The following is a 12,130-nucleotide window of genomic DNA, read 5'->3' on the forward strand; positions in this document are numbered from 1 at the left end:
GTAGAACTAGATGAGAAAAACAGCTGCGCCAGGTTGTTCGCTGCTTTGATACGTTCAGCATGTTTTTGTTCTCAAAGCACGGTTGCTCTCAGCTCCAGCCTCCTAGGTCGGCTTTGACTGTGCTTCAGTGCTTGTTCCTGTAAATGGACAACATACTTGAAGCTTGGCATGAGAATTACATATAGTCCTGCTAAAGCTGGTTTTAACCTGATTATGGTTTTAGAAAGAAAAATGACTTTATTTGCGTATTTGCTCACAAAGAATTTTGGTTTTATTTCCTTTTCCAGATATAACTGTAGGTGCTTCTTATATGAAAGAGCTGAGCCACACCATCCAGTAAACTGTCTAAAGCAGCAGTTGGCTTGCTTGGAAATCACTTCCAGAACTGTGTTGTAAGTAAGTATTTTTTCAAAAGCAGCATAACATGGTTTCATTATTTTGGGGGCATTTTCTGGATGTTTTGACTGTTCCTTATAATTTCATAGTTTTACTAATATCTACTAGACAGTAGCAGTGCCCATGAGAACATGAGCTGCAGACTGCCATGTCTGAAGCATTTAGCGAAAATCCTTTAAAGGCTTTTTGGTGACTTGCTTAAAAACTGCACAGCACAGTACCTAAACATTTCCAAGAATAGACAGCTACTTACAAGTCTAGAAACAAATCTGGCAAAGTACATATTGATCTATTTTGTCATTTGCCGGTGCAATATTTCACTCTGTGACATACATGGGTTTTTTAGTGTTCATCCCTGCCTGCGTTTGTGTGCTTCAGCATTTTAGCTTTGGGGCATAAACTGTGATCTGCCTATCTGAATTCAAAATACGTCATGGATAGGTGCCCGAACCGATCTGAAAAGAGCACTGGGTTGTGTCTACCAACATGCTGTCGGTATGGGTAGGGAACCTCAGTGTACTGGGAATGGCAGCAAATTTGGTCAGTTGTCTGTCTCCATAATGAGCGTATGTCAATGAACAAGACCCCGTTTCAGATTAAGAGCCACTTGCATTGAGTGCATCGACATGGCATTGGGAACATGGTTACTCAAAGTTAGTAACATCGTCCTAGAAAACTTCAAGAAGTACACCAAGAAAACCTCATCATGCCATTTTATACAGTTACTTTTGAAAGTATAATCTATTTAGGTGTGTTTGTGACATGAAATTTTACACCATTTTATTTCTTTTTATATTGCCTTTGTTTTTCTGCCGCTGATGAGGCAGGTTATCCTGATACGAGAGGTATTTATGACTTAAGTGTATTTCCCTTGAAATGGCCCCTGATAATACTGGCACTTCAGAGAAAAAGGGCAGGAGCATGAATGATTCAGGGCTCAAGTCACTTACAGTTAAGGACATTATACAGGTTGCTCAAACTGCTTAGCACCTTGCAAAATATTCCCTACAGGTTACATTTGCTTTACATAAACCTGTTTAAAAAGAAAGAAAAAAAAGTGCTAATTCCAACATTGAGTCCTTGAAACCAAATGGTAAAGCAATTGAGAGCTTTTTAGCAATTGAGAGCTTTTTTTGGAATAGGTTTTATTTCTGGATTTCTGTTCAGTGGAGTCAACTGGCACACCTGGATCCTTCCCAGGTGAGGTTGTGTGTGACAAAAATTCTTGACTCAGTTCTGCCAGGTGCCGTGACTGCCATTTCATCATCGCTCAATGCCTACCAGGCAACTGCTCAGCTTGATTCAAGATGGGTGGACGTGAACAAGAGTTAGAAAGGGCATGGTTGCTGCCAGGGGTGCGACGCCTCAGATGTGGCTAGTGGACAGTTAGTCAGGGAGTTGCTTGGGGAAAATTCTGCAGAAATTTGGTTTTGGCTGGCATGCTGCCTGCACATGGTCTGTCTGCTTCTGCAATGTAAGCCCCAACCCAAGCCGGTGGTGTTTCCAGCAGGGGAGGCAGGTGCCTGGCACCTCTGGGTGCCACAAGAGCTTCTGGTCTTCTCCAACATGGCGGCGCGGCACTTCCCAGCAGGAAGCCCCACTGTGACCAGGCCCCGTTGTCAGCGTTGTGGCCATTTTGAGGGGAGCCTCATTTTATTGCTGTTACCACTGTATTTTCTTTCTTCGTGTGTCACGGTGTTTGAATCCCTGTAGCACCAGGAGCTGGAGCTCTGCATTTATTTAATTTACCCTGAGGTAGTCATAGGCTGGGTTCAGACCTGGTGTCCCAGGGTGCATGCTACTGAGGTAGTTGTGCAGTCTCAGTTATACCAAGTCCCTGAAGGATTCCCTACTCCACCGTGGCTTTCTGCTTCACATCCCTCAAATTCAACCGCTTTAGTCTTTTTAATGGTGCCAGAAAGCCACATATTGTCTCTCTGTGAAGCCTCAAACAGCAGATGCATGCTTTTAAATGGTTAAAAAAAATGTTAATTGTGATTCAGGAATAGTTTTTCCCCATCTATTAAGTAATATCAAGCACTGAATTTTTCAATCAGTAATTGTTTTTCCAGCTGCTGAGTGGGACTCAGTATTAAATATTTTTAGAGGGTTATTTTTGCAGCTGCTAAGCTGCTTTAAGTATAAAAGTCTTAGGTTATTTTGTAGGGTTTGACAGAGTTGGGTGCATAATGGGCAAAAGGTAATGACACTGTGGTGGAAGTGGAATGATGACATTCTTCTGATGCACCTTGGTTAGTTGTAGATAGTTTGGGCTGCATCCACATGAGCTGAAAATAGCATTCTGGGCACTTTTGAAAGTTCGTGGTTTTGCAGCATTTTCTCACAAATGTCTGTCGTCTTTTTTTCTTTCTTACTATGTTGGTTATTACACACAAGTGGAAATTTGATATTTTTTTCTTCTCCATGTCTTGAAACTTCTTGTGTTTCACCCAGTGTGAATTATTTCATGAAATAATGGTTTGACTTGTTGCAAATACTGTAATACCACAGAATTTTGTCTTCGAAATGTATGTTACCTGCCTTTCACTGGAAGATCTTTAGAGGTTTTCAAATATCAATTAAACCACAGATCACGATGACAATGGAAGAGACACTGTTCTCACCCATCAGAGAGACTAGTTAGCTGCAGTACCCTGACTGTAAGAACATTGCTCACATGTACACAGTGATTCATTAGCCTAACTGCTAAAACATTCTAGGCAGTCTCATGCGTTGGCTTACTGGTAGCTTTTCTTCAGCTGATTGCTCATTTCGATGTAACTCCTAGCAGCATTGGAGCATTTACTTTGGAACTTACCTTTTTTGTGCATCTCCTTGCTCTGGTTTTCCCACCAGGTCTGGTCTGTTGCCTCACAACACTGCTGTTCGCAGTAAGCATTTGCTGTAATTCTTTGAAACTGTGAATAAGAAACCTCCTTTCGAAAATCACTGATACATTTTGATCAAGCCATAATTATGAGCACTGGGTGCACAAACAAAGGACACTGAATACTGAGACCTAGAGAGAGACCGATGTTGGTGGGGAGAAAACCAAATAGTGAAGTTTAAATTCTGTTTAATTTTCACTTGTGGGTTTTTTAAAGGCAAAATAAAAAAGAAGCAGAATAAAAAACTTCCACAAAGCAGAAGTGTGAGTGAAATGAAACGTAGTGGCTAGACAAATGACACATTAATTAAAAAACACACCAAACTTAAATTTCAAAGCCCCGGTAGAAAGGGTGGTCTGTTGGCCACCCAGCTTGGACGGGGCACCCAACTGGAACTCATGGTCTGGGTTCAGTTCCCCGCCTCAGTCACAGGTTTCCTGTGTGTTCTCAGGCAACCTCCTTCATCTGCCCCATGACCAACTTCCTCATTTTTAAAACAGAGATCATCCTCCTCCCTTCCAGAGGTGTGTCAGGAAGGTGAAGCCGACTGGTGCTTCTGAAAGACGTGGATGTTGCAATGGGGAGGGCCAGCCTGGGGACTTGCATGAGTGGGATGAGCTTCCTGACAGAGAAGAATTACCCATGCTTTTTGCATTTCGTTTGTTTCAGAGAAAAAGTGATTTCCAGATCTAGGAAGGTGTTGTTTGCTTTTTTTCCCCTTTTTTTGGGTCTTTCAGACATGTTTCTCATGGATTTTGGCTCTCCCTGTGCAGCGGCAGGCAGTTGGAATATTCCCTGTCTCTCGCCTTTCTCCTCACGGTCTGCCTCTTCATAGTTTGAGTCATTCCTATCTACTTGACACACACGACCCACACAAACCCAACTGGATCATAAACGCAGCTTCTGTCATCTCCTGAATTACACAGAGATCTCTTGACATTTAAATATAGTTGTGTGTAAGAAAGAAACTGGAGAACACTTGAGCCTGTTCAGGAGGTTGCCAGAGGAGACCCTGCGCAGTTGAGGAAGGCAGTGCAAGGGGGGTGGCCATCACCTTCTTGGCCACCTTGCAAGGTTTATCTGCTGAGGGTGTCCCATGAGCCCAGCACTACAGCTGGCCTCCAGTCTCTCTGTTCCTCCACTCAGCCCCTGATAGGCAATATTCATTTAAGAGATTTTGATATGAATCTCACATGGTGCCGATACTAATTCTGAGTAAGGAATCAGAAATGACAAGTCACATGCCTTTTGATGTGTCCTTTTTATCTCTTGTGGGTTGATAGTTAAACTTTTCTCAGCATTTACAGGAATTATTTTTCTCTGGGAAGAGGGCGTGGAGCCCTGTACACTGTTTTTCTTCTCCTCTTACTAATGCTCTTCTCCAGCCGTTGAAGAGATCTTGAAAGTACACATTCAGACCATATTCACTTTTTGTTTTCTCTTTACAGCTCTTTATGTTTCCTGTGCTCCCATCTTCTTACTGCCTTCCCATTTTTTTTTGTCCCTGTTTTCTTAAAGCCTCCTTTGACTTGATCCTCGCCTTTCTCTGAGTTGCCAGGGTTAATAAGAGATCCTCCTCATTGGGACCTGCGTTGTCCTCCCATCCCTGCCATATTTCAGTCCTTCTGTGGCCACAGAAACATCTCCCCAGCCTTCCTGTCAGACCCATACTCACCCGGACGTCTTTCTGCTACCAGTTCTCTCTATCCTGGTCCTTTCGTGAGATGTCATGACTCTGTCATGACTCGCATCTGGTAGGATGCAGAAGTGGCCCAAGGTGCGCTCTTCCCTCCTCCGTCTCCCAGGTCCGCCCTTCTCCACTTGTTCCTTACTCTGGAACGGCGGTCAGTCTTTGTCTTGGGCAGGTGGCCTTTTCTTCAGCTGTCATCACCTTGCTTTCCTGTTTGTTTTCCCCACCATTTCACAGCCAGCACCTAGTTTTCCCCATCTTGTGGAATGATCCATGAGCAACCCTGTTGATTTTGGTCGAGGTACTCCCATTTTAGATGAATGAAGAACCATCTCAGGGTTGGCTGCTGCATCTAACCTAAGCCTCTGAGTGTGAGGATCCTCAATTACTGGAAAAGTGATGTCTCGTCCCTTCTCAGACTGGTCAGCTCAGAGTCCCCAACCCCAAGAGAACACGGCCGTGTTTGAGGCGTGGTGGTGCTGTCAGTGGATGTCCCCTCTCCGCTTGTCATGCTTATCCCTTCTCCAGCTGGTAAGCCCAGGAATTTGGTCTGCTCACAGCTCGGGATGCCTGATAGCGTGGCAAGCTGCTTAGTTGTCCACTGCTGTTTCAATACCATGCCCAAGCGGCATGTAACTAGTTGCTGAACTAACATGATCTTATACCGAAGAAGCGATTTCCCGAAGAAGCAAATCAGGAAGCCTGCCATTTAACACGCTGTAATTGACTTCAGCTGTAAGATTCAATATACTTATCTAGGATTACGGTTCAATAAAATCTGATTGTGCCTAGAGCAAAAGGACTTGGAGAAACACCTAGGGACTGTCGTCTGCCTTTCCTGCAGACAAGCTGAATCTCACATCTTCTGATCTTTCTGGTTTGGGTTACGCTGCTGCTTGACCCGCTCAGCCCGGTGGCGCGTTGGCAGGAGCAGCTTCCAGTGGCACCGTTTCAGGCGGGGATGGAGCCAAGTGGCTGACATGTTGCATAGCGTTCTTAGCTCAGTTTTACATGACTAACTCTCATTTCAGCGTGCCGTCCCGGTGTCGGGGTGGGGGAACGGGAAGTAAACTCTGTCTGGTTTCATTATGATGGTGGTGATCATACAATCCACAATGTATGTGAGATTAAAAGCCCTGTAACCTTACAGACCAAACTGTGCACAAAGAGCAAAATCTGAAATGAGTTCAGCGTATAAACATCCTTTTGTCTTGTCTCGCCCAGTGTAGAAATAAATACGGGAAAACAAATATTTATTCAGAACTTCCTCTCACTACCAAGTAGGAAGCTTTGTTGGGCCAGCTTCTGCAGAGAAATATTCACCGGCCATCATACATTGGCTTTTATGACCGTGTGCTATAATTGCAGAGAGAGAGCCTTTTTGCCCAAGTATTCATTAATGAATTTTTCATTAGCCACTCTGAACAAATGGGAAAGCATTTGATTTAATTTTTCTCTCGCAGATCTTCAGGGAAAAGCAGACTTTTTCAGTGTGACAAGGACACTGGCACAGGTAATTAGTAATTTGGGATGATGGCCGAACAGATAGTATGCCAAGTACCCTTGTCACACGCTGAGAACACGAGCATTGTTATTCTCTCTTCCCGGAGATGTGTCCCACAGCACAGCACTTGATCCAAACATGATCTTACGTTATTAGGAGTTCTTGCCTACCGCCATGCTCCTTTTCTCAGTTATTTCTGCCAAGATTACACTGTTGCAAGCAGGAGAGGAAAAATATGCTTTCAGACCCAAATAATTGATTTTGTTGGTTCTGGCATACCAACTTTGTATGCAATAAAATATATAACATTGCTCAGTGCAGCATTTGCTGTACTAGTCATTCTTTATGCAACTGCCTATTTTCAACAAAATTTCAAACAAATGCCAGGGCTACAGATAGTAATAAAATAAGATAATCAAGGCAGAATGGGCAAGCTTTGTGATATGAGTCAAAAAAAAATATCTCCCAAAGCCATGAGAATTGGAAAGAGAGGCTCTTTTACATGGCAAAGTTAAGTTATAGTTGCTGGGAGCAGAGAACATTTTCATTACAGGAATGAGCTGTGAGTGTGGCTCATGCCCAAGATCCCTGGAGCAGATATAGCTGGAGTTGAAGAGCAGAGAAGGGAGCTTGGAGCTTGCAGAAAGAATTATTCTGTGTAGTGGTTATGGAGTTGGCTTTGATTCTGGATTAGCGCATGTTGGTTCGTACTGCTTCTTAGAGTGATAAGACTTAACTGGGATGGTGAATATACTGATATATACTAAGCTTTCATTTTCAGAGGGCATGAAACTGGAGAAAAAAAATAAATGTAGTGTCCAAGTTTTCTGTTTGAGTTAAGCTGATAGAGAGAACTAGACAGATACTTAACATACGGTATTTGCTAATTTAGTTACCTTTCTTTTCGAAGCTCTGACTTCTGTTTTGCCTTGTCTCCCCCTGCCTTTTTTTTTTTTTATCCTGACATTCAGGAGATGGTGCAAAATGAACTGAAAAGCTACCATGGCAGATACAAGTGGCGCTTCAAACTTTGCCCATTTAGCTTGTGTCAAAACACTAGTGCAGGTTTGTACGCTACCTACTGGCATGTAGTGCCAGACGACAAATGTTTTGTTAGTATTGGCAGTGCTCTCCTGAAGCTAAATAGGATTCTTTCCCTGGCTTGCTTGAGAGTGCAAAGTGCTTTTAATTCCCATTCAGTCTTTCACTGCTTCCTCCGAGTATTGCCACCCTTGTACCTTGGAATGATAAAACTTCAAAGAGTTGATAAAAGTTGTGGTTGAAAGCATGTGTAATTCTAGGTCAGACAGATAAAAACAGTGCTAGCTAAGTGCAGTCTTCTCAAATCTTGCCAAAATAGTATGTCTCCTCACGTTTTGGGAGTGTGTGTTTCTATTTCTTTCTGAAGTAGCTGACGCAGGTGAAAGTGTTGTTCAGAAAGATACGAGATTCTCCAAATATGTTGCAAGGTTGATGATACTCCTTGGTCTCTGTACTGAATACGGCTAAAACTATATGCTTATCAACATCATTTCTAAATCACAGTTGATACTGTGTCTTGTTTAGCATTCTCATAGTTTTGTTTCATAAATGTAGCTATGTAGTAATTTCTTAGCTCAGAAGAGCTGTGCAAATTGCTTGCATTAAGATTATTTTGTCATTGAAAAGCAAGACTTTTATTTAAATCCACTTCTGCCCCATTCTCATTCAAAGGAGAGAGAGTGCAATATTTTGCAAATTTTGTTAGTTTCAAGTCCAACTATATCCCACAATTAAGGAAATAAAACTTAACGTCATCTCCAGCCAGTAAATCACTTTCCTTTCCCTTTTTATCAATTTGTTTCATCATTTTCCTCCAGCACAACTTTGAATTTTTCCATCTTCTTGTTTTAAAATCTGCCATTGTATTATTCTCAATACTCTTTGTTTAGATGGATCCTCCGTCTTCTGCAAAGTGTATTGAGGTTCTCCCATCTCCATGCCTTGTTTTTCAGAATTAGTAGCATGCTCTGTAATCCATGAGATACTGGCTTGGCCCATATCAGCTTTTATAGCTAATAAAAGCTGAAAGTCGTGCTCTAGCAGTGCTGTTGATGTGATCCAGCTGCTGTTGGGCACTCAGTCTACTGCACCAGGCTGGAATTATTTCAGGGCAAAGCACAAAAACTGGGCATCAGATCAGCTCCACAGTACTGGTGGTTTCAGTCTAAAAAGGCTAATATAGACATGGCCATCCATTTGTCACCTATCCAAGGATATATTTCTAATAAGATCATAAGATCATGCATCTGCTGTTAAATTTTTCAAATAAAGCAGTCCCCATAATCTAAAATTACTGGCCCATATAACAGCGGTCTGTGTTTAGTCCCATCTATAACACCTGAGTGGTACCCAGTGAGCCTCCAGCCCTTGTTGTTTCTTCTCCATTTTCATGCTGATGGTGTAGCCTAATCCTGTGTTTTGTGTTTTTTTTGTTTGTTTGTTTGTTTGTGTGTGTCTCACTCCTGTTTCTCCATTTGTTTACTTTGTTGTTTTTTGTTGTTGTTTCTAATGATTTTGCTGTTCCAGGGCAGATTAAATGGCAGTGACACACAGTATGGCTGTCTGTCATCATCCAGGTAGAAGCAACCACCCTGTTTTATGTCACCTTTTCTTTAGAAAATACCACTAGAGGCAGTTGCGCTCTCATTTGATCTTTGCCCGTTTAGAAGATGCAAAAATAAATAATAATTAATGGACTATTTGGGGGAGGTGTGATCTGAGGAATGCAGACACACGACAGCGTTTGTTGGAAGCATCAGAAGGGGAATCACCCTGTTATCCAGGTACCCGTGTCAGAAGGTGGGAAATCAGCGTGCTCTGAAACTTCATTGCACTTTGATTCTTCTCGTATCTGTCTCTTCCTATAAGATACTGCCTTTCAGAAAAGTGCAGGGAGAAGGGAAAAGAGAAGCTCTTAAATTCCCAGGGCTTTCTTTTGGGGGAGAAATCCCACAGGGAAAGGAAGGAACTATTCTAATCATCTTCGCAGCATTTAATGCCAAAAAAATGCAGTAAAATCGGTGCTTCCACTGAGAGTTGGCAGCCTATTCTTTCCGTAACAAGACCTGTTTTTGGTTTCTTTGTAGTACAGTCTGTTTCAGACTGTACTGAGTTGACTGGAGAGAGTGAAATCTGTTTTTGACAGATGTTTCCCGTGATCTGGCACACGTAAACACTTCTGCAAAATGACAGGCAGCTTGTTTACATAGGAAATCTATTAAAAAAAAAAAAAAAGAAAACAAAAACAACAACAACAACAACAAAAAAACACACACAAACACAGAGCAACATTCGGATCAGTCATTCTGATCAAGGCAGTGTCAATTATTAGGCTATAAAGGGAACTGATGACTCAACTTAGGCACAGCACTGCAGCGGTCTCCGATTTTCGGTTTCGTAACAGATTCTTTTCAGGAATGATTTTCATTCATACCTGATCTTCAGGCATGTTTCTGGAAGCGTGTGTCATTCTGCGATCGCAATCCCGGGGACCAGCGTCAATGTGTGCCGAGTGCTCGTGCGGAGCGGGGAACATGTCCCCGTGCCCCCGGTGGGATGTCGGGTGCCCGCTGGGAGAGGGCTTCCCCGAGCGATCGCGGCGTGCGCCCGGACCGTAGCCACACGCCACCAGGTTGTCACTCACCACGTTACGTTCGTAGATCCGCGCGCATCAGTAGAATTGAAAAGAACTTTGATTCAGAAAGCAAAATATTTTGATCAGATCCCGTGCTTAGTAATTCCAGCAAGCGCACTTGTTAAAGCGGGTGACTCAGAAATTGAAATGCAAAGCGTTTCTCTGAACGGTGGCCGGAAATTAGCTCTGAAAACTGAAACAAAGCCCAGACCGCAGTTTTATCTATTTACTTATTAATTTTAGATATGCGAAAATCCCTTTGTCTTTGGGAGACATTTTGATTCCTTTCTTGCAGTGTCTGCCAGCAGGATCCTTAGGCTGTATGATCAACCATGTCAGGACTGCCTGACATGTCTAATTTTTGGTTTAAAACAATGAGTTCCCCGTGAACGGTTTCATTGCCTGTAGTGCTGTCTGATTCTGTCACGGCATTCAATAGAAGTTGGTAGGAGTATTAGGTAGGACAGGATGTTGGAATATTTGAGGCCATGTATTATTGAGGAAGAAATCCACACTAGTGGAATTGGATGGAGCAACTCAGCTTCTTATTGCCTAATGCATAAGTTATATATAAAGGATTCGGGCATATCTCCCCTCTCCAACATGAATAAAGCAAAATGTTTCCATCAGTCAAATGCTGCCCTGTCTTCTCACAGCTGGTTGCATTTTGATGCTGGATACTCACCCTATTAGAGGCTGCGGTGCTGCCAGCCCCTCAGTTTTCCAGGACATACTCCCTCTGTACCTCTCCACAGACAGTGCGGAGGGGTCACTGTCAGCATTTTGGTGTTAATAAAGGTTGCCATGCTGAAAAAAAAAAACAAAAAAAAAAAAACAAACATTAAAAATCAGTGTATTGGGTTATGGATATCCCAAGAGTGTGACGAAGGGAGAGCTGTGGTTATACCGTAGGAAGGACGGAGCCTATATCTGCATTCTTGTTCTCATTCTGCACCTCAAATGTCGCTGCTTTCTTCTCTGCCAGCGTCTGGGCACCTGCTGCTCATCCTTGAGAGTGAGTCTGGATGCTCTGGACGCACTGCGTGGCCTTAGATAACGTAGGGGCTGTTTCCCTGGCTGCTGTTACGTGTTCTGAGGCTCTCAAATGAAAATCACAGCGGAGGAGGACAAAGTGATATATGTGTTTAAGGGACTTGCAATTCCCATGGCAAGGCTGGGGAAGCAGTGTTCATTTCTAAGAGAAGACAGTCTGGGTGATTTTTCTTAATTACTGTTTACCTAAATAAATAAATAATGCATATTCATGGCTTCAGCTAAAGTAACTTGTGTTGAATTGTTTACCTCTCCAGAGGATAATTATTAGGGTGGGGCGGGGGGTGTAGCAATTAATAATAAAACATTTAGACGAGATTACAGAATGTTCTGATTAGAATAGTAAACATTATGCTAGAAATAAAAGCAAATACATGCAACTGTCTTGAATTGAGGGAAAAAAAACCACACCACACTGTTAACCAAAGAAACCTGCTGAGCAGCAGCAGTTCAATTGAAGGGGCTGTTGTCTTGGAGCTATTCTACATCACAAGGAGGTTGTTTCAATGTAAAGTTAGATTCATTGGGAGATTTTCCCTCAATTCCCATCTGGAAAAAAAATGACACGAATACTGGCATTCACACAGATTTGTGTGGCAGCTGTAATACCCATCAGCAGTGCTTTGAGTGCGCTGCGCGTTGATCCTTAAACCCAGTGACAGAGAGTGTTTCAGCTGTTTATATCAGTAGTAAACAAAACCTTTGTTTGTGTTGTGAGCCTCCCCCTTCCCCCTTTGTACAGTTCTTTGAATGAAATTCTTTGCTCAGCTGAGAGTTTTAAATTTGGACCCATCTTTTCATGGCTTTTGGCTATGGTTCCTTATCTAAATAATCAGCTCAAAGAGAGCCAGTGATATGTTGAAAGAAAACCGTGGCAGCTGCATACCATTAGGCTGAGGGATTAAAAGAAAAAAAAAAAAAAG

The 12,130-nt window shown here is 42.7% G+C and overlaps 1 protein-coding gene across 1 annotated transcript in view; it reads left to right on the forward strand.

The window, feature by feature from the left end:
* Nucleotides 1-12,130, forward strand: part of BACH2 (BTB domain and CNC homolog 2) — a 146,632-nt gene that overhangs the window by 43,062 nt on the left and 91,440 nt on the right. Inside the window, exon 2 of the mRNA XM_072036186.1 lies at nt 288-396. The gene's annotated coding sequence lies outside the window, so the exon portion shown is untranslated. The remainder of the gene's footprint in view (nt 1-287; nt 397-12,130) is intronic.

Source organism: Anas platyrhynchos, chromosome 3, assembly GCF_047663525.1.
Source record: "Anas platyrhynchos isolate ZD024472 breed Pekin duck chromosome 3, IASCAAS_PekinDuck_T2T, whole genome shotgun sequence".
Lineage (NCBI taxonomy): Eukaryota > Metazoa > Chordata > Aves > Anseriformes > Anatidae > Anas > Anas platyrhynchos.